Source organism: Balaenoptera musculus, chromosome 10 (assembly GCF_009873245.2).
Source record: "Balaenoptera musculus isolate JJ_BM4_2016_0621 chromosome 10, mBalMus1.pri.v3, whole genome shotgun sequence".
In the NCBI taxonomy this organism is placed as follows: Eukaryota; Metazoa; Chordata; class Mammalia; order Artiodactyla; family Balaenopteridae; genus Balaenoptera; species Balaenoptera musculus.
Window position 1 is genome coordinate 96,782,879 of NC_045794.1, and position 21,951 is coordinate 96,804,829.

At 44.8% G+C, this 21,951-nt stretch overlaps 1 non-coding gene across 1 annotated transcript; it reads right to left on the reverse strand.

The window, feature by feature from the left end:
• Nucleotides 1-20,457: 20,457 nt before the first annotated feature.
• Nucleotides 20,458-20,564, reverse strand: LOC118902959. Its single transcript, XR_005021669.1, has one exon. It is a non-coding gene; the product is annotated as a U6 spliceosomal RNA (small nuclear RNA).
• Nucleotides 20,565-21,951: the final 1,387 nt, after the last annotated feature.

The window sequence follows — 21,951 nt, forward strand, 5'->3', positions numbered from 1 at the left end:
GTTGCTTTTTTTTTTAATTGCTTTTAGACCTGAAGTTTTTTTGTTGTTGTTGTTGTTGTTGTTTTTTCAATTTATTTATTTATTTATTTTTGGCTGTGTTGGGTCTTCCTTTCTGTGCGAGGGCTTTCTCTAGTTGCGGCGAGTGGGGGCCACTCTTCATCGCGGTGCGCAGGCCTCTCACTATCACGGCCTCTCTTGTTGCAGAGCACAGGCTCCAGACGCGCAGGCTCAGTAATTGTGGCTCACAGGCCTAGCTGCTCTGCGGCATGTGGGATATTCCCAGACCAGGGCTCGAACCCGTGTCCTCTGCGTTGGCAGGCAGATTCTCAACCACTGCGCCACCAGGGAAGCCCCAGACCTGAAGTTTTAAGGCACTCTACCAGGTAGAGAACCCTAACTTGCTGAAGTCCTGGCTGAGGGCAAAAGAAACAGAGTGGATAGTGGAAGAAGGAATTAATAACTATTAACCTTGTGAGCAGTTACAGACCACATACAGAGAACTATAGCAGCTATACACTCCAGCTGTGCCTTTTAGAGATCATTCTAACATCCTATCAGACGAGCAGCTTCAAGATGATGTGGTATATCGTAGGATCAATGTCCAGTTGATCAAGATTCTTTAGGACTGTATGATGATAGAAAGCAGAAGAGTTAACTTAGCCCTGGGGTAAGACTGTGAGTGTGGCCGTCTGTCCATCACAGGTGAATGCAGTCTGCTTTGAGCCTCCTTCTTGCCCATTGAAAAGAATGCACTTGCCAGGTCGATAGCTGCATACCGAGTGCTAGAGGCTGTGTTGCTGCTCTATTACACTAAAGACGCTACATCTGACACAGCAGCTGTGACTAGGGCTACCATTTGGTTATAATAATCCACTGTCATCTACCATGATCCATTTGGCTTTTACAAGGGCTAGACCAGTGAATTAAACAGGATACTAATCTCTACCATTCCACCTAGGATGCAGGAGTGCTTCTGATACATGATGTTGGCCAAGGAAAGAACTCCAACGGTTTCAGGGACTTCTCCTTGACTTTTCCAAACATAAGGGTCCTTACTCTCTAAGTCAAGGAATAGATGTGTGGGTTCTGCTGGCTAATAAGTATATCCATTCTGATTACTCACTCACAGATTTGGGAAATGACCAGAGGAACATGACTCCAGGTATCACCAGCTTCCATATACCCCCATTCTAACAAGGGAGCCATGATGGTATTTGGGTCTCCTAGTATCAGTGTCAGCTCAGACCCATATCTAAGAGCCCTCAGAAGATCCTGGCATTCCTCTGTTCTGTATTGTACAGTTACTCTGGTAAATGATTAAAAGTCCTTTTGGAGAAGCTATAGAAGTATATAAGTATATACTACTTGTTGTGGCATTGCAGGGTCCTTTCTTGAGGAGACTTGGCCTCGCCTTCATTTGATGGGTTCTGGGCATAAGAACCAGCTAATGTCTGCTAAATAGGTGAGAGATTTAGACTTTTCCAATTTAATGCCTGACATCAGCCATCTGCCAAAGCCATCAATCACCTCAAGGTCTCTGCGTTAAAGGCCACCTGATTGCCATTCCCATTTTGTTCCCCATTACAGTCATTTTGCGTGTCTTGCCTCTGTTGATTAAGTGCTACCACTTGGCCTCTGCTATTTCAGAATCCCATCATGCATACTGGCACTAGGGAGCCCAGGTACACAGCTGCATCTTTTATGTAAACCCTGGCCCACAGAGAATGGCTACCATTGAGTTTCTCAACATTGTTGACCTCTCACTGGTACATTCCATACTGCTTTAGTGAAGACAGTGTCTTCTAGAGATCATGGTCAGGTTTACTGGTTTAACGTAATCCATCCTAACATGCTTACCTCTCTCAGCTTTTGACCTTTTCCTCACACTGCTAAAGCAAGGCCAGCATTTCCATCTAATTTTCTGTGGGACATCATTGTTTCCAGGCTTGAAGGGGCCATTCCAAAGGGTACCAGAACTGGCTGCAGAAGTCCTTGCCAGGATATTAAATCCTGAATCATGAGAGGGTTCCCCTCACATCAATAAACTCTCCCCATTCCAGCCTTATAATTCCAGGCACCACCCTCCCTGGTCCATCACTAGCAGGATCCATTCCCAGGAATGTTCTCCATGTTCCTGCTGGAAAATATTAGCCAGGTTCTGAAGCTCTTTGGGGAAAACTTGACCCTAGTTTTTGTTCTAGAATCCTTAAGGGCAGGAAAGGGCAGATCTCAAGGAGGACAAGTGTCATCGTGTAAGACATCTGCCTCTGATGAGGCCTTCGCATGGTCTCCAGGTAACGGGAAGCTGCTTTCCCCAGTGAAGGGGAGGGGCCAGTCCTGCCGTCCAGGGTGGTTATGGTGACTCTGGGTGCTCTAGGTTCTCTGCTGCATCTACTCAAATGTCACATCCGGGCCTCAGAGCCCCACTCCTTCCCTTTCCAGTCCCTAGCAGAGGAGACTTGCTGGGGCTGTGAGTTCAGCCTCCTTTGTAACTCATAAATAAAATCTTGGGCCTGATTTTCAGCCCTGTCTTTCCTCCGGCTACAGGAGATTAGGGTCTCTTTAGATGTCACTATGGAGACTTTCTGGCTTTCACATTATGCTCTGAGTTGATAGTGGACTGACTTGAGCCTATTGTTTTCTTCCTTCTGGGCGGCAGTTAAAACAGCCAACCAGCCCCACCATCCTTTTTTTTTTTGCACGCACCACACAGCTTGTGGGATCTTAGTTCCCTGACCAGGGATGGAACCCGAGCCCTCGGCAGTGAGAGCTTAGAGTCCCTAACCACTGGACCACCAGGGAAGTCCCCCCCACCATCCTTATAATAATCCATTACCCTCGTGTTTTTCAAGTGACAGCGTCGTTGCAGATGCCAATGCAGCTTCTTCCACCTGTACCCCATCCCCATCTACCAAAGGTGAGAGAGTCTTAGTCACTGCGCTGGCCCAGCATGTTTGGGGTTATCGCCGTCCCGCTCAACATCAGTAACAGGGTCCTCACTGCCATCTGACTGGTAAGTGATCCAATTCCAAAATCCCGTTCTGAGAGCTTACTTCCTGGAGCCACTTCCGGTAACATCTCGTTTTCGATTCCATCACATGCAGATTTAGCAGGGAGAAATTAATGGAGGAAATTGATTCAACAGATATTGAAGGACTGAAAAGGTGAGGGTGGAACACAGGTAACACTGAGATAGTAACTGCAGGAAGCAGCTACCTCCCCCGGGCCTGGGAGGACAAGGGCAAGGGCTGGGACTGTAGAATCTGCACCCCTGGAGGAGGGGCCCATGGAGCATGAATTTGAGAGCAGGTAGCTTATTTTGAAAATGATTCCACGAAACCCCAGCAAGAGTAGTGGGAAAGTAAGACGGGGAAGGTAAGGAAGCTGACGTACAGGGGGTGTGGTTGATATACAGGGTGCATTAATGGGTGGTTACCACTGTGGGCACCTAGGGCTCCACCGCAGACTCCCTCTGGGAGGTGTGCAGAGAAGTCCTCAGGATCGCCCTACACTAGGGTTAGGGAAGCATGGTATTTAGCCACTAACTTCCACCTCCCGTACTTTGAGGGCTGCCCTAGAAGTGTTAATGTCCTGGCACTACCGTACTTCCCGCATTCTCACTGAGCATGTTCCTGTGGCCCTGAGAAAGTCCTTTAGGTAGAGAGTCTTGGGTGCTTGCACCAGGAAGCCTAGGGGTGCATAGGAACAACGGGCGCTTTGAGGAAATGGGGGTGGGGTGCAGTGCCGTCATGATGGCTTCGTCGGAGTCCAAGCTCCGTGGCCCCTCCTCCAGGTGTGTAGATTCTACAGTCCCAGCCCTTGCCCTTGTCCTCCCAGACCCGGGGGAGGTAGCTGCTTCCTGCAGTTACTATCTCAGTGTTACCTGTGTTCCACCCTCACCTTTTCAGTCCTTCAATATCTGTTGAATCAATTTCCTCCATTAATTTCTCCCTGCTAAAACAGCTGGTTTGGTCTCTGTTTTCCTGCCTGGAAATGAATAAAGGAATTAATGAATGGAGAAAACAGACCAGCATGAGTAAGAAGAACAGAACGAGGGAAGGAGTACACAATGAGTGTGGGGAGGTAGTCAGGGCCAGCTCTGGAAGGGCCTGTGGGCCGTGTAACAACCTTGAGGGGAACAAGTACAGTAAGTCCCCTTCATACGAACCTTCAAGTTGTGAACTTTCAAAAATGCGAATGTGCGTGGTAGCCCCTGTATGCCAGCTGTTGTACTGTACTACTGTACTTTTCAAGGTACTGTATTGTAAGATTAAAAATGTTTTCTTTATTTTTTGTTTTTGTTTGTTTTTTTATTTATGTATTATTGGTGTGAAAAGTATTATAAACCTAGTATAGTACAGTACTATATAGCCAATTATGTTAGTTGGGTACCTAGGCTAACTTCGGTGGACTTAAGAACAAATTGGACTTATGAATGTGCTATTGGAAGGGAACTCTTTCATATGTAGGGGACTTACTGTAAGAGGGTATTTGGGGGACTTCCCTTGGTGGCGCAGTGGTTAAGAATCCGCCTGCCAATGCAGGGAACACGGGTTTGAGCCCTGGTCCAGGAAGATCCCACATGCCACGGAGCAACTAAGCCTGTGTGCCACACTGAGCTTGTGCTCTAGAGCCCGTGAGTCACAACTACTGAGCCCGCGTGCCACAACTACTGGAGCCCGCATGCCACAACTACTGAAGCCCACGTGCCTAGAGCCTGTGCTCTGCAACAAGAGAAGCCACTGCAATGAGAAGCCCACATACCTCAACAAAGCATAGCCCCTGCTCGCCGCAACTAGAGAAAGCCCGTGCAGCAACGAATAACCAATGCAACCATAAATAAATTAATTAATTAATTTAAAAAAAAAAAGTATTTGGGAAGCACCAAGGCAGCATCTTGGTTGTGCCTGGTATGTGGATGGTTCCTGTCTTCCCTTCCAGCCTCTGTTTCGTCTTCAACTTTATTCTGCAAACATTCTCCTGACCAGGGCAGTCCAGGCCCCGTGCTCAGAGGGGGCCATGCAGGGATACGAGTCTACCTTCTGTCTCAAAAGAACTCTGATCTTGTTGTCTGAGCGTTGGGACTGGCTTGAACCTTTGTGGATATAGATTTTAGGAATCTTGGTACATCCTCTGCTCTACTGATATTGAACTTTTCTGTGGTCTCAGACCTGCCATGCAGTTCCACACCTTGGAGCCTTTGCCTGTGATGTTCCTTTGCCCGGGAACGTGGTTCTCCTGTTCCGTCTTCCTGTCCTAACAAACTCCTGCCCTCTCTCAAGACCTAACTGAACTACTCCCTCTTATTTCTCTGACTTCCCTATACAGGACTGTGACTTCCTCCTTGGAATAAAAATATGCATAAACACATCTATTATGGCCTGTATTACAAATCTTCTTTTTAAATCTGTTTTTCTCCAGAGTCTGACCTCCTTTTGGGCCTCATTCATCCCCAAATCTTCATTCATTAGTGCAACAAATCTTTTTTGAGTCCCTGCTCATCCCAGGCGTGGGAGCAGCTCAGTCAATGTCTGCTAAAGGGATGAATGAATTGGTGAGCAGTTGCTACCCCACGGATGCTGTGTTGCTAGGTGACAAACTCTAGTGATGATTAGAGAGGAGGGGGGTGATGCTGTTGTGTGAGATGAGAGTCTACACATCTTCCCGCAGGATCAGGGAAACTTCGTGGGTGGAATTTCCACACTTCAGCACTGCCAGCGTGGCAGGGGTGTGGCTGGGCTTCCGACAGCGATCTTCATTGTGCATGCGGAGAGGAAGGACAGGGGGAGGGAGTTGTGTTAGAATCTTTCCAGTATATAAGAGGCTGTCTTTCCCGCATCCTTCAAGTTGAGAATCACTGAATTAAAAGCTTTCCAAATAAGAGTAATGAGGAAACTGAGGGGAGTGGATTCAATACAAGAGTCTACACAGCTGCCTGTGAGGACCAGGCAGGAAAGTGTAAGCGGGAGCAGCTGATTGGAGGAGAATGAGGCTCATGCCTGGAAGGAGCACTGCTTCTCAGCACAGAGAGACAGTCACCTGGAGGGACTGTGGGCCCCAGTTTGCAAGATCTTCCAACTTTTCAGGAGAGCCCCCCAAGTCCAGGTTTTAATATGAGATTTCCCAAGTTTTCAATGTTAAAAGTAAATCTGGGGGGCTTCCCTGGTGGCACAGTGGTTAAGAATCTGCCTGCCAATGCAGGGGACACGGTTTCGAGCCCTGGTCCGGGAAGATCCCACATGCCACGGAGCAACTAAGCCCGTGGCCACAACTACTGAGCCTGTGCTCTAGAGCCCGTGAGCCACAGCTACGAAAGCCCGTGTGCCTAGACCCTGTGCTCCACAACAAGAGAAGCCACAACAATGAGAAGCCCGCGCACTGCAACAAAGAGTAGCCCCTGCTCTCTGCATCTAGAGAAAGCCCGCACGCAGCAGTGAAGACGCAACGCAGCCAAAAAAAAAAACCAGTAAATCTGGATTTTGCAAAGCCAGGGGTTTTCAGACTCAGTCTCCCCCTGGCCCAATACAGCTCTTTCCTCCAAGCCCCAGGCTGGAGAACACGTTCCCAGGGGACCCTTCCCTGGCATCACTGGCTCTTCTGTTCATTCAACATTAATTAAACCCCAGCTGGGTGCCAGGAGCTGCGTTTGGTGCTGGGAGCACATCGGTGGAGGAGTCTCTGCTCTTGCCAGCTTGCGTGTAACCCCACCATTGCAGTGTCTCCCTTAACTTTATTCTTCCTCTGGTCTGTTGGTTTCTGTGTCTACAACTGGCTCCCCCTCTATTCTGTGAGCGTCATGAGGGCAGTAATAGCATTGTGTGTATCTCTGCATTTGCCATATAAGAGAACAACAGATGTTCACAAGCGAAGCCGCCAGGGGACACAGGCCTCAAGTAAAGGAAAGACAGTCTTGTGGATTTGGCAAACAGGTTAGGCAGGGTCCAGAGGGCAGAGCTGGACCTTTATTAGAAGGAAGCATTTTGGAGTGGGACTCTGCGCTTCCACTGCAGGGGACCTGGGTTCGAGCCCTGGTTGGGGAACTAAGATCCCACAAGCTGTGGCAGGGCCAAAAAAGGAAGCATTTCTAACAATGAGATGGGTGGCTGGCCTGGAGGGAGGTGAGAAGCTCACCATCCCTAGAAGTATCTGAACAGAGATGAGCTGACCGCCCACTAAAGATGCTGGAAAAAGGGGAGCCACATTGGGTAAGAGGCTCTGCTAGATGGTTACCTGTTTCTTCTAGCTTCCTTGGTCTGAACGTTGCTGTTTCTGTAACATTTAAGTGAGTAAACTACTAAATTAGGCCACGGAGGCAGTCAAGTGGCTAGGAGCATGGGCTGTGCTTCCAGGCAGACCTGGGTTCAAATCCAGGCTGTGCCACTTTGCTGTGCAGCCATGCGCAGGATGCTTCACCCTCTCTGAGCACAAGTAATGTACTGTTTAGGGTTGCGGGATGCTTCTCACCTCTTCTCCCCTCCAGGGCTCCAACGCAATGACGCACTCCCACAGTGAGTCCAACACAACCAATTTCCCCTCCTGTTTTAGAAAAGAAGATCACTGATAAGCACCAAAGGAAGTAGTTAGCTTGCATCTGCAGGCTGATGTCTTGTGAAAAATCCCCGTCCTTCGGCATTAGAATCACTGTTAGTATGGTGAGAGGGCCACACGCTATGGGGCAAGTGTGTTGGAATTGAGTAGACTGGAGACACAGCAGCTTTGGGTCGTCTTTCTCTCTTGGCTCTGGGCCAGAGGTTCCCAGGTGAATGGTGAGTGGAACCTACATTACTTCAATCTTTAGTTTTTCTCTCAGTCTCTCTTTTCTGTAATTGCCAAGCCCATATACCAGAATCTTCATAGGTTACTTTAGATAAAACACTCTGTTGACTTGGGCAGTCTATAACTTCAATCCAGGGCGTTTAGTTAACCGTGTTGAGAATTTCCCTTTGGCCATGGGCCTATATTCCACCTTCCTACTCTCTCCTCCAGAAATAAAGACGGTTGGACCCAGGTGCGGCCTGACTCAACATTCCACCAGGTGTAGTAGAAAAGCTGCAAGTGCATGAGACCAGCCACCTGTCCCACACAGCTCGTCACAGGTAGAAAAGAAAGGGAATGGGCACCTGCCAATCATTTTAAAACGACCCCACCCACTAAGAAAATGATTGTCAAGCTCTGACTGTTGGGTTAGCTCCTGTCCCCTTAAGGAGGAGCAAGGAAGGGGCAGAAAGGCTGGAAGTATTCTTTGTGGGCATTTGGGTGAAGTGCCCTCCTTTCCTGTGGAGGCAGCCATGAGAGGAGGGGCTTGTAAACATTCCTTCCCATACTTGCTGTGAGATCATCATGTAGAGGACTTAGCATGGCGCCTGGCACACGGTGAGCCTTCAAAAAATGTTAATTGTAACAAATAGTATTAGCCAACAATTCTTCATAATCCAAATACATATAAAAATGTTCAAATGAAAATATTACCAATATAAAGAACAATAAAAGAATAAGTTAACAGAGTCAAACTTCACTATACATGTCAGGTACTATTATCATCTGCCCAAACAATAACAATCATGTGATAATAACAACCCACATATATTGAGTACTTATGATGCATGTATCTTTATCATTCCCATTTTACAGATAAGAAGAATGAAGCTTAGGGGAAGTCAAGTAATATAGCCAAATTTCTACTGCTAGTGAATTCACAAAGCCATGTAATCTGGCTTCAGAACCATGCTCTTAAGCACTGTACCCTACTGGTTCACTTATGTTGGGGTGTTTCACTTACCCTGAGAATATACAGCAACTCTGGTAATTCCCATCATTGGTAACTCTGGAGCCCAGCCAGAAGAAATACACCTGGGCTTCCCCTTGAATTGGTGTAGAAATTGGGTGATCGGGTAACAGGGAAGCCCAGGGGAGGCATTGCTGTAGGAATGACTGCATGGCACACGGTGGGCAAGGCTCTCCTTTTCCTGACTCTGCGTGTCCCTATTTCTCCTCACATGTTTGTCTCATTCCCTCTGGCCACAGCCAGACCCTCTCCATCTGGTGGGAAAGGCCACTGCTGGCAACCCCCAGCCTCCAGCCTCAAAGGTTACAACTGTCCCTCCTGGTGTCCCTAAGCCAGATGGACTGGAGAGAACTGATTGGCCAAGACTGGGCTACATGCCCCTTTGACCGGTCACTCTGGACTGAGATTGGCACCATTATTGTCCAAACCTTGGCTACTGGGTCCAGTCCCACAGTTAGGTGGTGGTCAAGTCCCTGGGAGTGACCATCCCACCATGGGATGGGGTAGGGTCGGTCTCCCAGTGGAAAGAGAGGTGCTAGGAAAACAAAAGCAGGCATTCACTACAAGGAGGCAGGCAAGTAATGGATCATTTCAGCACGCTGTGGTGGGTACTGGGTTCTGAGTTTGAACTCCAGGAAGCTGTTGTTTCTCACTGGGGTTGAAGGAAGCTGAGCTGGCTGACGTGGCCTGGCACCTGGGGTGGCATAGCCGAGCAGTGATTCCCTGCTGTCCCCATTCTCCCTTGGAGACCCACGTCCTCTGTGATTCCCCAGCTTTCCCCTCTTGGTGCAGGAAAAAGAGCAGCAGATTGGACATAAGAACACTGAAATTTGTGTCTAGCTCTGCCACACTGGCTGTGTGACCTTGGGCAGGTGGCATCAGCAAGGGAGGGGCTTGTACAGCAAGCTGTGAAGAGCAACGCAAGAATAAAGGACTACCACTCGGCTCATGGCTGAGCCTCTCGTTGGACACACCATGCCCTCCTCCTTCCTACGCCGGCCCTTCCCTCCGGTGATCTCTGCATTTGTCTGATAGGCAAGGAGGAAGACAAGAGAGAAAGAATTCTACCTAGCAGTGTGAACCCAGACAGCCACTGGGTGGCCATTTCTATGTGCTTTTTTGAGGTAGAGAAGATTTAATGACAGAGTTTACAGAACACCAAATACAGCCCCAAACTCCTGCCACTTAAGCCAACCTAGGTGGACGAGTATCAGGAGACTAAACAGCTGTGTGGTTGCCTTGGCAACCACATTTGTTAGTGATAAAACCTCAGAGCCACAACACAGAGAAAACTGCAACCTACCACCTGTTTGCACGTTGAAACCATCGAGCAGAGCCCTGGGTGTTCAGGGAGAGAACCTCTGGGAAGGAGCTGGGTGATTTCTCTTGATACGAGGAGCCGGGAGCGCTGAGCCTCCATTCATCAGTGCAGCAAAGAAATAACCCCACGTGACAGCCTGGGCCCCTGCTCAGAGGGGCAGGTCCCCTCACTCTGGGATACTGGGGACCGACAGGATTTTGTCTGTCTTGGCTGAACCCATCCAGGTGTGTAGGCAAGAGTTCAGGCCTTCCTACACTAAAATCAAGTCACATGCCCTCGTGGGCTTGCTGTGTCACAATGACCAGAGCAATCTGTGCTCTTTTGGTTCTCCCCTCCCCATTTTCTTTCTCAGAATTCTATTCCCCTCTGTCTCCCACTCTGGGAACACTTCATCTCTCCCGCAGCTCCCCTCACCACCCACTTTTTAAGTAGAAAATGCTCTATACCATGGAAGTGGGGACTCACCAATAATCACAACCACTTAATACAATGAGTTTTTCGTGGTGCTGGGTTACCTTGTCCCCATAATTATCATTTTGATGTCCGTCCATAGAGCAGGTGAACCTTAACCGCTGGGTGGGAAGCCCCTTTCAGATCTGTCCCTGCCCACATCTGACATCAGTTCTGCTCTGTTTTATTCCAAGGCAAAGAGATCCTGCCTAGTCTGAATTCTGAGTTGGCTGTGCATGGGTGAAAACAATCAATTAAGGCCCTGCCATGTAGTGTGGGACGAGCCGCTGTACATTGGACCCCAGAAATTCTTCCCCAAATCTTCTGGCCCATAAATCAGATTATTGTTCAAGAGCTGTTATGATTTCATTTCTTTCCTTAAAATTAATTTTTTTTTATTTCTTGGTTTTCATTGTAAAACTAATATTACCTTACAGAAGAAAATTTGGTAACTCAACTGTAAACTTTTTTGTGTATTTCCTTATAGTCTTTTTTCCCCTTTATTAGGTATATTTATTTTTTAAATGTGATTTTACTCATATTGTTCGTGTAATTTTTTATTTTTCTTTTTCTTTTTTTTATTTTTAATTTTTACACTTTATTTATTTATTTTTGACTGTGTTGGGTCTTCGTTTCTGTGCCTGGGCTTTCTCTAGTTGCGGCAAGTGGGGGCCACTCTTCATCGCGGTACGCGGGCCTCTCACTGTCGCGGCCTCTCTTGTTGCGGAGCACAGGCTCCAAACGCGCAGGCTCAGTACTTGTGGCTCACGGGCCCAGTTGCTCCGCGGCATGTGGGATCTTCCCAGACCAGGGCTTGAACCCGTGTCCCCTGCATTGGCAGGCAGATTCTCAACCACTGCGCCACCAGGGAAGCCCCTATTTTTCTTTTTTAACTTGGCATTATAAAAAAACATTTTTACTTAGAAAAATAAGCCTTTTTGTAAAACAAGCTTTTACATACATAAGCATATATAATGGCAGCCACTTCAATTTCACAACCATACTTTTAAAGGTAGCATAGGGAAAAAGTAATTCTTTTTCTTACAGTTTTATGCTATGTGAAGGGAAATTGCACTCACTTTTTATATTGATATTGAGGAGAAAGTCACACTAAAAAGTGTGTATATTCAGTTTTTAAAGTGCTTACAAATAAAGTTTGTTTTAAATGAAACCTTTTGCAGCAAGTAGAGTGACATAATTTTTCATCCTTAATTTTAAATTATGGGAGACTTTTCCACCAAATGGAAAAGCAGCTGTGGTAGGTAATATATGAACAACGTACGCATATATATTGTGTGTTTGTGTGTGCCCTTTATAACCACAAGTTACTTTTTTTAAATTAATTTTTTTATTGAAGTATAGTTGATTTACAATGTTGTGTTAGTTTCAGGTGTACAGCAAAGTGATTCAGTTATACATACATATTTTTTTTCAGATTCTTTTCCCTTATAGGTTATTACAAAATATTGAGTATAGTTCCCTGTGCTATACAGTGGGTCCCTGTTGGTTATCTATTTTATATATAGTAGTGCATACATGTTAATGCCAAACTCCTAATTTATCCCTCCCCCCACCAGTAGCTACTTTTGCTATTTCATTTCCCTCTACTTCATGAGACAAACATTTTAATTACGATGATTGAATATTTATAAGTATTTAAAAGATATTTATTTGATGTTAAGGTAAGATGCAATTTACAACATCAATGTAAGAATTTAATTTTTAAAATAGATTTGAAGGGTTTACTAATCAGAAATGATAAGGCAATAGATGCAACAACTGAAAGTTAACAATTAGAGAACAGCTAATTACATGATGGGATATCCACTATCTTGACAGCATGCTAAGTAGCCATTGCAAATGAGAATCATAAAGACAGTGTCGCAACATGAAAAACCACTCCTGCTACATTATGTGAAAAAGCAGAACAAGAAATTTCGTGTGCCCCTATGATTGTTTAGCACAATGCCTAGCACCCAGGAAGTACTCACTACATATTATTAATTAGTTGTAATAATGTAAACATATGTATATGCCCCTGGAAGAGACCATGAAAGGACCACACCAAAAATAACTGTGATTTTTGTGCTGAAGGAGTGTAATTTTTTTCACTCTGTAAATTATATTCTCCAAATAAAAATTTGACAATACAAAACCAACAACCCGATTTAAAATGGAATAGAAAAATGGACAGAGGATATGGATAGATGGTTCTCATAGTGAAAAAACGAATGATCCAAGCGAATGAAAAAATGTTCAGTCTGCCTCATAATAAGAAAAACATACGTCATAATTAGCCTGACATACGCTTTTGAAACTATCAGATCGGCACAGTCCAAAGAATTTGAAAACACTGTGTCGCAAGAGTAGAGGGAAACAGTTGCTCTCATACCTTGTTTATAAGACTGTAAGATGGCACAATTTATGCCTAGCAATTTGGCTATATTTACTAAAATTTTAAGTGGCTGCACCCTTGATCCACTAATACTGCTTCTAGGAATTTATCCTACGATCTACTTACACTTTTGCCTAACAACATGAAAAAGTCTATATACTGCAGCATCGATCTAATATCAAATGCTAGAAACAGTCTAAATGTCCACTAATAGGGGATTTGCTTAAATAGTCCATACAAAGGATCACTATATAGCCTTTAAAAGCGGGGTGGGGGTGGGCAGGGGCTACGGGTATTGAAATGAACAGGGTTCAGGGTGTGTTAATGAAGTGATGGGAACGAGGTGTAGAATGGTGTGTCCAGTGTGTTCCCTTTCTGTGAATAAGAAAGGAGCATGTTAATCAGGCACAGACTGTCTCCAGAAAGATGCACAGAAGTCTCTGCAGTGGCACCTGGGGCAGAGTGGGACAGAGTTCCTAAGGATGGGAATGACACTTTGTATCATAAATCTTTTCTGTGACTTTTGAATTCTGTAGCTTTTGTACATATAACCAATTCAAAACCTAAAGTAACACTGTATTGATTTTTAAATTTGAAAATGTTACCACTATTCTTTTTTAAAAAAAACATGATCCTCTTAAAGTTTTCTTAATCCAGGCTTGCAGAGGTCACCTGGTTCAGTGGAACAGAAGGGAGAGGGTTTTGAGGTCCCATTTCTGGTTCAGCCTCTGACTCAGTGGGTCTCAGTGACTAGTTTCATTCTGAGCCTTCCTTTCTCATCAGTACAGCAGTGGAATTGGTTTAGGTAATCACTAAAGTCCCTTTCACCCTATTATGAGTAACTTTGAAAATACTTTATTGTTTACAAATAAGAAGATATCATTCACAAACATTTGTTAAAGGAAACATTTTATTGAAGTATATAACACACAGGAAAGCACACAAATCGTAAGTGTCCAGCTTGGTGAATAAAGTGAACATACCCAGGTAACAACCCACACCTAGATGGATGGTAGACCATCACCCACACCCCCAGAAACCCCTCCCAGTCACTACTGGGCCCCAGGGCTACCATCCTCCCCACCCCATAGATTATTTTTGCCAGGGACAATTAAAAGCAAATCACTCCAGCACCTAAAACAACTGTTTCTACGTTTGCACTTTTCCTTCCATTCTTTTCAAGATGTAAACAAGTGGTGACGATTGCCAGAAGGTAGTTGACACCCACGTTTGTTTCCACCACCTGCCAGTTCTTTGCCATGAGGAATCTAACGGCAAAGAATGGTTAATACTCTTCTCCTTTCCGCTGCCTATTACGATGTTAAAGGGAAAATGCCATTACAGACATTTCTAGACAAATCACACGGGAGCAAAGCAAACACGTGGATGAACGGTCTGGAATGCACTCTCATCAGATAATGGAAAAATCCAGGCTGTCTTCTGGTGCCCTGCACTAACATACCCCGGGGCGGGTGTCCTAGTCCCCCGGGTGGTGGTCCCCCTGCCTCTGCCCGGTGGCCGCCGGCGGGCAGCGCAGAGCGTGTGTTCTGCGCGTTCGTGGAATCCGCGGGGTTAGCTGGCTTCCCGTGCGCCCCGGTGCTCGCCGCCAGGACCGAGGCAAGACGCGCGCGCGGGGTCTCCGGCTGGAGACGCGGGCTCGCCGGTCCCCGCCAGCCCCACGGCGTGTGATCGAGTGACTTTCATGTCAGACTTTCCAGTTCCCGGCTCGGCTTATACACGTAGCCTCCCCCTGGACGTCCACATTGCTTCTGCAGTGCAGCGTCTGTTGTGTCGAAAGACCTCTGCGGATTTGAGGAAAGTTTGCCCAGCAAGGCTACAAAGCCGCCACCCTTGGCTTGAATGGAATGGGTGGGGTGGGGGGGGCGGGGGGAGTGTTTCTGAGGCCCTGCCTGCGCCCCCGCCCCGCCCCCACCCCCGGCAGCAGCCGCCAGCCGCGCTGGCCGGCTTGTGTCGTCAGTGATTTACGGCCCGCGGGGCCCAGCTGTTGGCCTGGACGCGGCAGCTGCCCAAGGTTAAGGGGGCCTTATGTGAGGTACTCGAGTCATGGGATGGCCTCAGAGCAGCTGTTCCCTCCCGAGGTCAAGGCGGTGATCATGTTGCCGATCTGCGAGCCAATACCAGCCAGGGAGAGGCTACAGGCCCCCCACCCGGCCACGTGCACACACTCACCCCGCTCCAGCTAAGGCCCAGCGCTCTGCTCTGTCTCAGTCTTCTTGGTGGCGCGTTGGTGCCGGGCTGGCTGAGCTGAGCGGCTGTTTAGGGGCCGGGGCCCAGCCCTGCAGGAAGATGGTTAGTGGGAGCTGCTCCCCATGGCCCCCGATTGTCACCCAGCCCAGGCGTGCATCAAGGCAAGGGCTGAAAGCAGAAAGGAACATCCAGCTCTTCGTGAAGCCCTTACTGTGTCCCAGGTCCCTGCCAAATGCTTTACTTGCATTTTGTCATCTAACTCTTGGAACAGGCCAGTGAGGTGGATTTGACTAATATACCCCCGAACCTCCTGAAAACAGGTTCAGAGAAGTTAAGGAAACCGGCCTAGATCACACAGCTAGCTGCCTGTCTTTGGAGCCAGAGCTTTTAACAACTAAAGTGCCCACTATGTGTCAGGCAGTTTGCACAGGGTACAGTATTCAATCTCCTCATCAACCCTGAAAGGCCATTCAGGAGCTGAGGAGGCAGACCCCATGTCTTTCCTAAGGTCACTTAGGCAGTGAGCAGCAGGGCTGAGATTGTCCTTGGCATGCTGAACACCAAACTCTGCTCTTTTTCCTTCCCCTTCACCTAACTACACCCCCTGCTGCTTCAGGGAGGCTTCACTGGGGCACACTGTGGACTTCTTGCCAAAGGGGGCGGACAGCCGGGGATCGGCCCTGCTTCCTGCTTGCACCTTCCTGCCCACTCCGCTGCCTGTGACACACTTGGCCCCTCCCCCTTCTCAAAAGACTCTCCTCTCTTGGCCTCAGCTAGTCCTCCTCAGCTTGTCCACATCACATGGGTGTCTCCTACCCGACTGTCTGCTCCTATTTGGCCTCCTTTCCTGAACCCCCCTCCTTTCCTCATTCCAGTGATGAAAGGTCCCAGGACTTGATCCTGAATCCTCTTACCTCTCTACTCATCTTTCCAGTAAGAGTTCTCCCATCCCTGTCTGTGGCCCAATAACTTCCAACTTATTTCTCCCGCTCCAGCCTCTCTTCTCCGGGGCACACCCGATTGCCTCCTTGACATTTTTTTTGTTTTTTTTTTAAATTTATTTATTTATGGTTGCGTTGGGTATTCATTGCTGCACGCGGGCTTTCTCTAGTTGCGGCGAGCGGGGGCTACTCTTCGTTGTGGCTTATTGCGGTGGCTTCTCTTGTTGAGGAGCACAGGCTCTAGGCGCATGGGCTTCAGTAGTTGCAGCACGAGCGCTCAGTAGTTGTGGCTTGCCGGCTCTAGAGCGCAGGCTTAGTAGTTGTGGTGCACGAGCTTAGTTGCTCCGAGGCGTGTGAGATCTTCCCGGACTGGGAACTCTTCCATGTCCTGCATTGGCAGGTGGATTCTTAACCACTGTGCCACTGTGGAAGCCTGCCTCCTTGACATTTTTTAACAGCTATATTGAGATGTAATTCACATACCGTACAATTCATCCACTTAGAGTGTACAATTCTATGGCTTTCAGTATATCCACGGACTTGTGCAACCATCACCACTACAGTCAATTTTAGAACATTTTTACCACCCCCAAGAGAAACTCGGTACCCGTTAGCAGTCACTTCCCACTTCCCCCCAACTTCCACAGGCCCTGGAAACCACTAATCTGATTTCTGTCTCTATCAATTTGCTTATTTCTGCACATTTCATAAAAACGGGATCATACAGGGAATTCCCTGGCGGTCCAGTGGTTAGGACTCCACACTTTCACTGCTGAGGGCCTGGGTTCAATCCCTGGTCGGGGAACTAAGATCCCGCAAGCCATTTGGCACAGCCAAAAAAACAAAAAAAACAAAACAGGATCATACAATATATGACCTTTTGTGAATGTAGTGGTGTTTGTTTTTTTTTTTAACACCTATTTTGGAGTCTATTGCTTTACATTGGTGTTAGTTTCTGCTGTATAACAAAGTGAATCAGCTATACGTATACTTATATCCCCATATCTCATCCCTCTTGCATCTCCCTCCCACCCTCCCTATCCCACCCCTCTAGGTGGTCACAAAGCACTGAGCTGATCTCCCTGTGCTATGTGACTGCTTCCCACTAGCTATCTGTTTTACATTTGGTAGTGTATATATGTCAATGCCACTGTCTCACTTCGTCCCAGCTTACCCTTCCCCCTCCCCGTGTCCTTAAGTCCATTCTCTACAGTGGTGATGTTTTATGCTTTGAAGTTTCATCAGGGGTTCCCTCGTAGAGCAGTGGTTAAGAATCCGCCTGCCAAGCAGGGGGTTCGAGCCCTGGTCCGGGAAGATCCCACATGCCGCGGAGCATCTAAGCCCACGAGCCACAACTTCTGAGCCCACGTGCTGCAACTACTGAAGCTTGCGTGCCTAGAGCCGCTTGCTCTGCAACAAGAGAAGCCACTGCAATGACAGACCCACACACCGCAACGGAGAGTAGCCCCTGCTCACCGCAACTAGAGAAAGCCCGCGCACAGCAACAAAGACCCAGCGCAGTCAAAAATAAATTAAAAAAAAAAGTTTCATCCATGTTGTAGTATGTATCAGTACCTCACTGCTTTTAATAGCCAAATAATATTCCACTGTATGGGTATACCACATTTTCTTTATCCATTCATCCACTTCATGTTGTTTCCACTTTTAGTTATTATGAATAATGCTTCTGTGAATATTCATGTGTAAGTTTTTCTGTTGATTGACATTTTCATTTCTCTTGGATATATATCTAGGAGTGGAATTGCTGGGTCATATGGCAACTCTATGTTTAACTTTTTGAGGAACTGCTAAACTGTTTTCCACAGAGCTGCACTATTTTACACTCCTACCGTCAATGTATGAGGATTCCAAATTCTCCACATCCTCACCAACACTTATTAGTGTCTATCTTTGATTATAGCCAACCTAGTGGGCATGAAGTAGTATCTTATTGTGGTTTTGATTTGCATTTCCCTGATGACTAATGCTGTTGAAAATGTTTTCATGTGTTTATTGTTGATTTGTACATCTTCTTTAAAGAAATATCTGTCCAAATCCTTTGCTCGCTTTAAAGTTGAGTTACCTGTTCATTTATTATTGGGTTGTAAATGTTCTTTACATATTCTGGATACATGATTTGCAAATATTTTCTTCCATTCTGTGGAATATCTTTTCACTTTCTTTGTAGTGTCCTTTGAGACACAAAAGTTTTTACTTTTTTTGATGTATAGTTGATGTAAAATATTATATAAGTTTCAGATGTAGAACATAGTGATTCAAAATTTTAAAGGTTATATTCCACTTATAGTTATTTTAAGGCTTTTAATTTTATTTAATTAATTAATTTATTTATTTTTGGCCTCACCACTCAGCATGCAGGATCTTAGTTCCCCAACCAGGGATTGAACCCATGCCCCCTGCAGTGAAAGCACAGAGTCTTAACCACTGGACTGCCAAGGAACTCCCAAGGGTTTTTAATTTTTGATGAGGTCCAATTTATTTATTTTCTTTTGGGTGTTGTGCTTTAGGTGTTATATCTAAGAAACTGTTTCCTAACCCAAGGTCATGGAGATTTAGTCCTATGTTTTCTTCTGAGGGATTTTATAGTTTTTAGCTCTTACATTTAGGTTTATGATCCATTTTGAGTTAATTTTTGTGTATGGTGTGAGGTAGAGGTCCAGCTTCATTATTCTGCTTGTGCATTTCAGTTATTGCAGCAGAATTTCTTAAAAAGATTATTCTTTCCCTCATGAATTGTCTTGACACCCTTGTTGAAAATCAATTAACCATAAATGTACAGTTTATTTCTGAACTGTCAATTCTTGCCCAATGATCTATACGCCTTTGCTTATGCCAGTACCCTCTCAAGTTTTAAAATCAGAGAGTTTGAGTCCTCCAACTGTTTTCTTCTTTTTCAATATTGTTTTATCTATTCTGGGTCCCTTGCATTTTCATTTAAATATTAAATCAGCTTACCAATTTTTCTTTAAAAAGCCAGCTGGGATCTTGGTGGAGATCGTATTGAATCTGTAAATTAATCAGTCAATCTTAAAATGTTAAGTCTTCTGATCTGTGAATATGTCTTTACATTTATTTACATCTGATCTGATTCCTTCAACAATGTTTTGCTATTTCCATTGTACAAGACTTACACATCTTTTTTTAAAGCTACAGCTAAGTATTTTATTCTTTTTGTTGCTATTTTAACTTGAATTGTTTTCTTAATTTCATTTTTGGAATGTTCATTGCTAGTGTATAGAAGTACAATTGATTTTCATATATTCATCTTGTATCTTGCAACCTTGTTGAACTCATTTATTATTTCTAATAGTTTTTTAGTGAGTTCTTTAGAATTTTCTGTACACGAGATCATGTCATTTGTAAATAGAGATTGTTTTACTTATTCCATTTTAATCTGGATGACTTTTTATTTATTTTATGACGTATAGTTGATTTACAATGTTGTGTTAATTTCTGCTGTACAGCAAAGTGATTCAGTTATACATATATGTATTCTTTTTCATATTCTTTTCCATTATGGTTTATCACAAGATATTGAATATAGTTCCCTGTGCTATACAGTAGCACCTTGTTGTTTATCTATTCTATATATAATAGTTTGCATCTGCTAATCCCAAATTCCCAATTCATCCCTCCCCCAACCCCCCCATTTGGCAACCACAAGTCTGTTCTCAATGTCTGTGAATCTGTTTCTGTTTCATAGGTAAGTTCATTTGTGTCATATTTTAGATTCCACGTATAAGTGATATTATATGGTATTTGTCTTTCCCTTTTTGACTTACTTTGCTTAGTATCATAATCTCTAGGTCCATCTGTGTTGCTGCAAATGGCATTATTTCATTTTTTTTATGGTTGAGTAGTATTCCTTTGTATATATGTACCATATCTTCTTTATCCATTCATCTGTCAATGGACATTTAGGTTGTTTCCATGTCTTGGCTATTGTGAATAGTACTGCTATGAACATAGGGGTGCACGTATCTTTTTGAAGTAGAGTTTTCTCCGGATACATGCCCAGGAGTGGGGTTGCTGGATCATATGGAAACTCAATTTTTAGTTTTTTGAGGAACCTCCATACTGTTTTCCACAGTGGCTGCACCAATTTACATTCCCACTAACAATGTAGGAGGGTTCCCTTTTCTCCACACCCTCTCCAGCATTTGTTATTTGTAGATTTTTTTAATGATGGCCATTCTGACCAGTATGAGGTGGTACCTCATTGTAGTTTTGATTTGCATTTCTCTAATAATTAAAAATATGGAATGCTTTGGGAATTCCCTGGCGATCATGTGGTTAGGATTCCATGCTTACACTGCCGAGGGCATGGCCAAAAAAAAAAAATATGGAACATTTCACAAATTTGTGTGTCCCCCTTGTGCAGGGGCCATACTAATCTTCTCTGTATCGTTCCAATTTTAGTATATGTGCTGCTGAAGCGAGCACCTGGAGGACTTTTCTTTCTTTTTCTTGCCTGATTACCCTGGTTAGAACCTCCAAAACAATGTTAAATAGAAGTGATGACAGTGGACATCCTTGTCTTGTTCTTGATCTTAGGGGGATATCATTCAGTCTTTCACCATTAAGTTTGATTTTAATTATGGGTTTTTCATATATTCCCTTTATTAGGCTGCAGAAACTCCCTTCTATTCTTAGTTTGCTAAGTATTTTTATTATGAAACTGTGTTGGATTTTGTCAGATGCTTTTTTCTGCATCTGTTGAGATGATCATATGGTTTTTGTCCTTTATTCTATGGATGTGATGTATTACATTAATTGATTTTCAAACCCCCAAGACCACCTTCAGGATCAATGAGTCACAAGAAGGACTCATAGGATTCAGTATGTAGTCATACTCACAGCTAAGTTTTATTATATAGTGAAAGGATACAGAGCAAAATCAGCAAAGAGAAACAGCACAAGGGGCAAAGTCCAGAGGAAACCAACACAAGCTTCCAGAGTGCTCTCCCAGTGGAGGCAACATAGGACACGCCTAATCCCTCCAGCAAGTCCTGACAACATGTGAAATATTGTCTACCATGGAAGCTCATTTGAAATTCAGTGTCCAGGGTTTTTAATAAAGGCTGGTCATATAGGCATGCTTTGTCTAGCATGTATCAAAATTCCAGACTCCCAGAAGGAAAGCAGGTATTTAGCATAAACCACATGATTTGTATAAACAGTGTAGGCATAGTGAGCTACTCTTACCAGTCCTTAAATTCACGTTCCCAGATGCCAGCCGAGGGCCAACCTTGCAAGCAGGCATTTCTAAGGATAGCAGTCTCAAGCTTCACATGTTAAATTTTTTCTGCATAAGATATTAAACCAACTTTGTATTCCTGGGATAAATCCCACTTGATCATGGTATAATGGTATAATTATATACCATGGTATAATTCTTTTTATATGTTTTTAATTTTTATTTTTTTTATTGAAGTATAGTTGATTTACAATGTTGTATCAATTTCTGCTGTACAGCAAAGTGACTCAGTGATACACATATATTCATTCTTTCCTTTTTATATATTGTTGGATTCATTTTGCTAGTCTTTTGTTCAGGATTTTTGTGTCTAAATTTGAGGGATGTTGGTCTGTTGTTTTCTTTCCTTGTGATGTCTTTGTCTGGTTTTGGTATCAGAGTAATACTGGCCTCATGCAATGATTGGGAAGTTTTCCCTCCTCTTCTGTTTTTGGAAGGGTTTGTGGAAGATTGGTGTACTAGTTTCCTTTTGCTGCTGTAACAAATTACCACAAACTTAGTGGCTTAAAATAACAAACTTATTCTCTTACACTTCTGCAGATTCAACATCCAGAAATGACTCTAAAGTGAGAA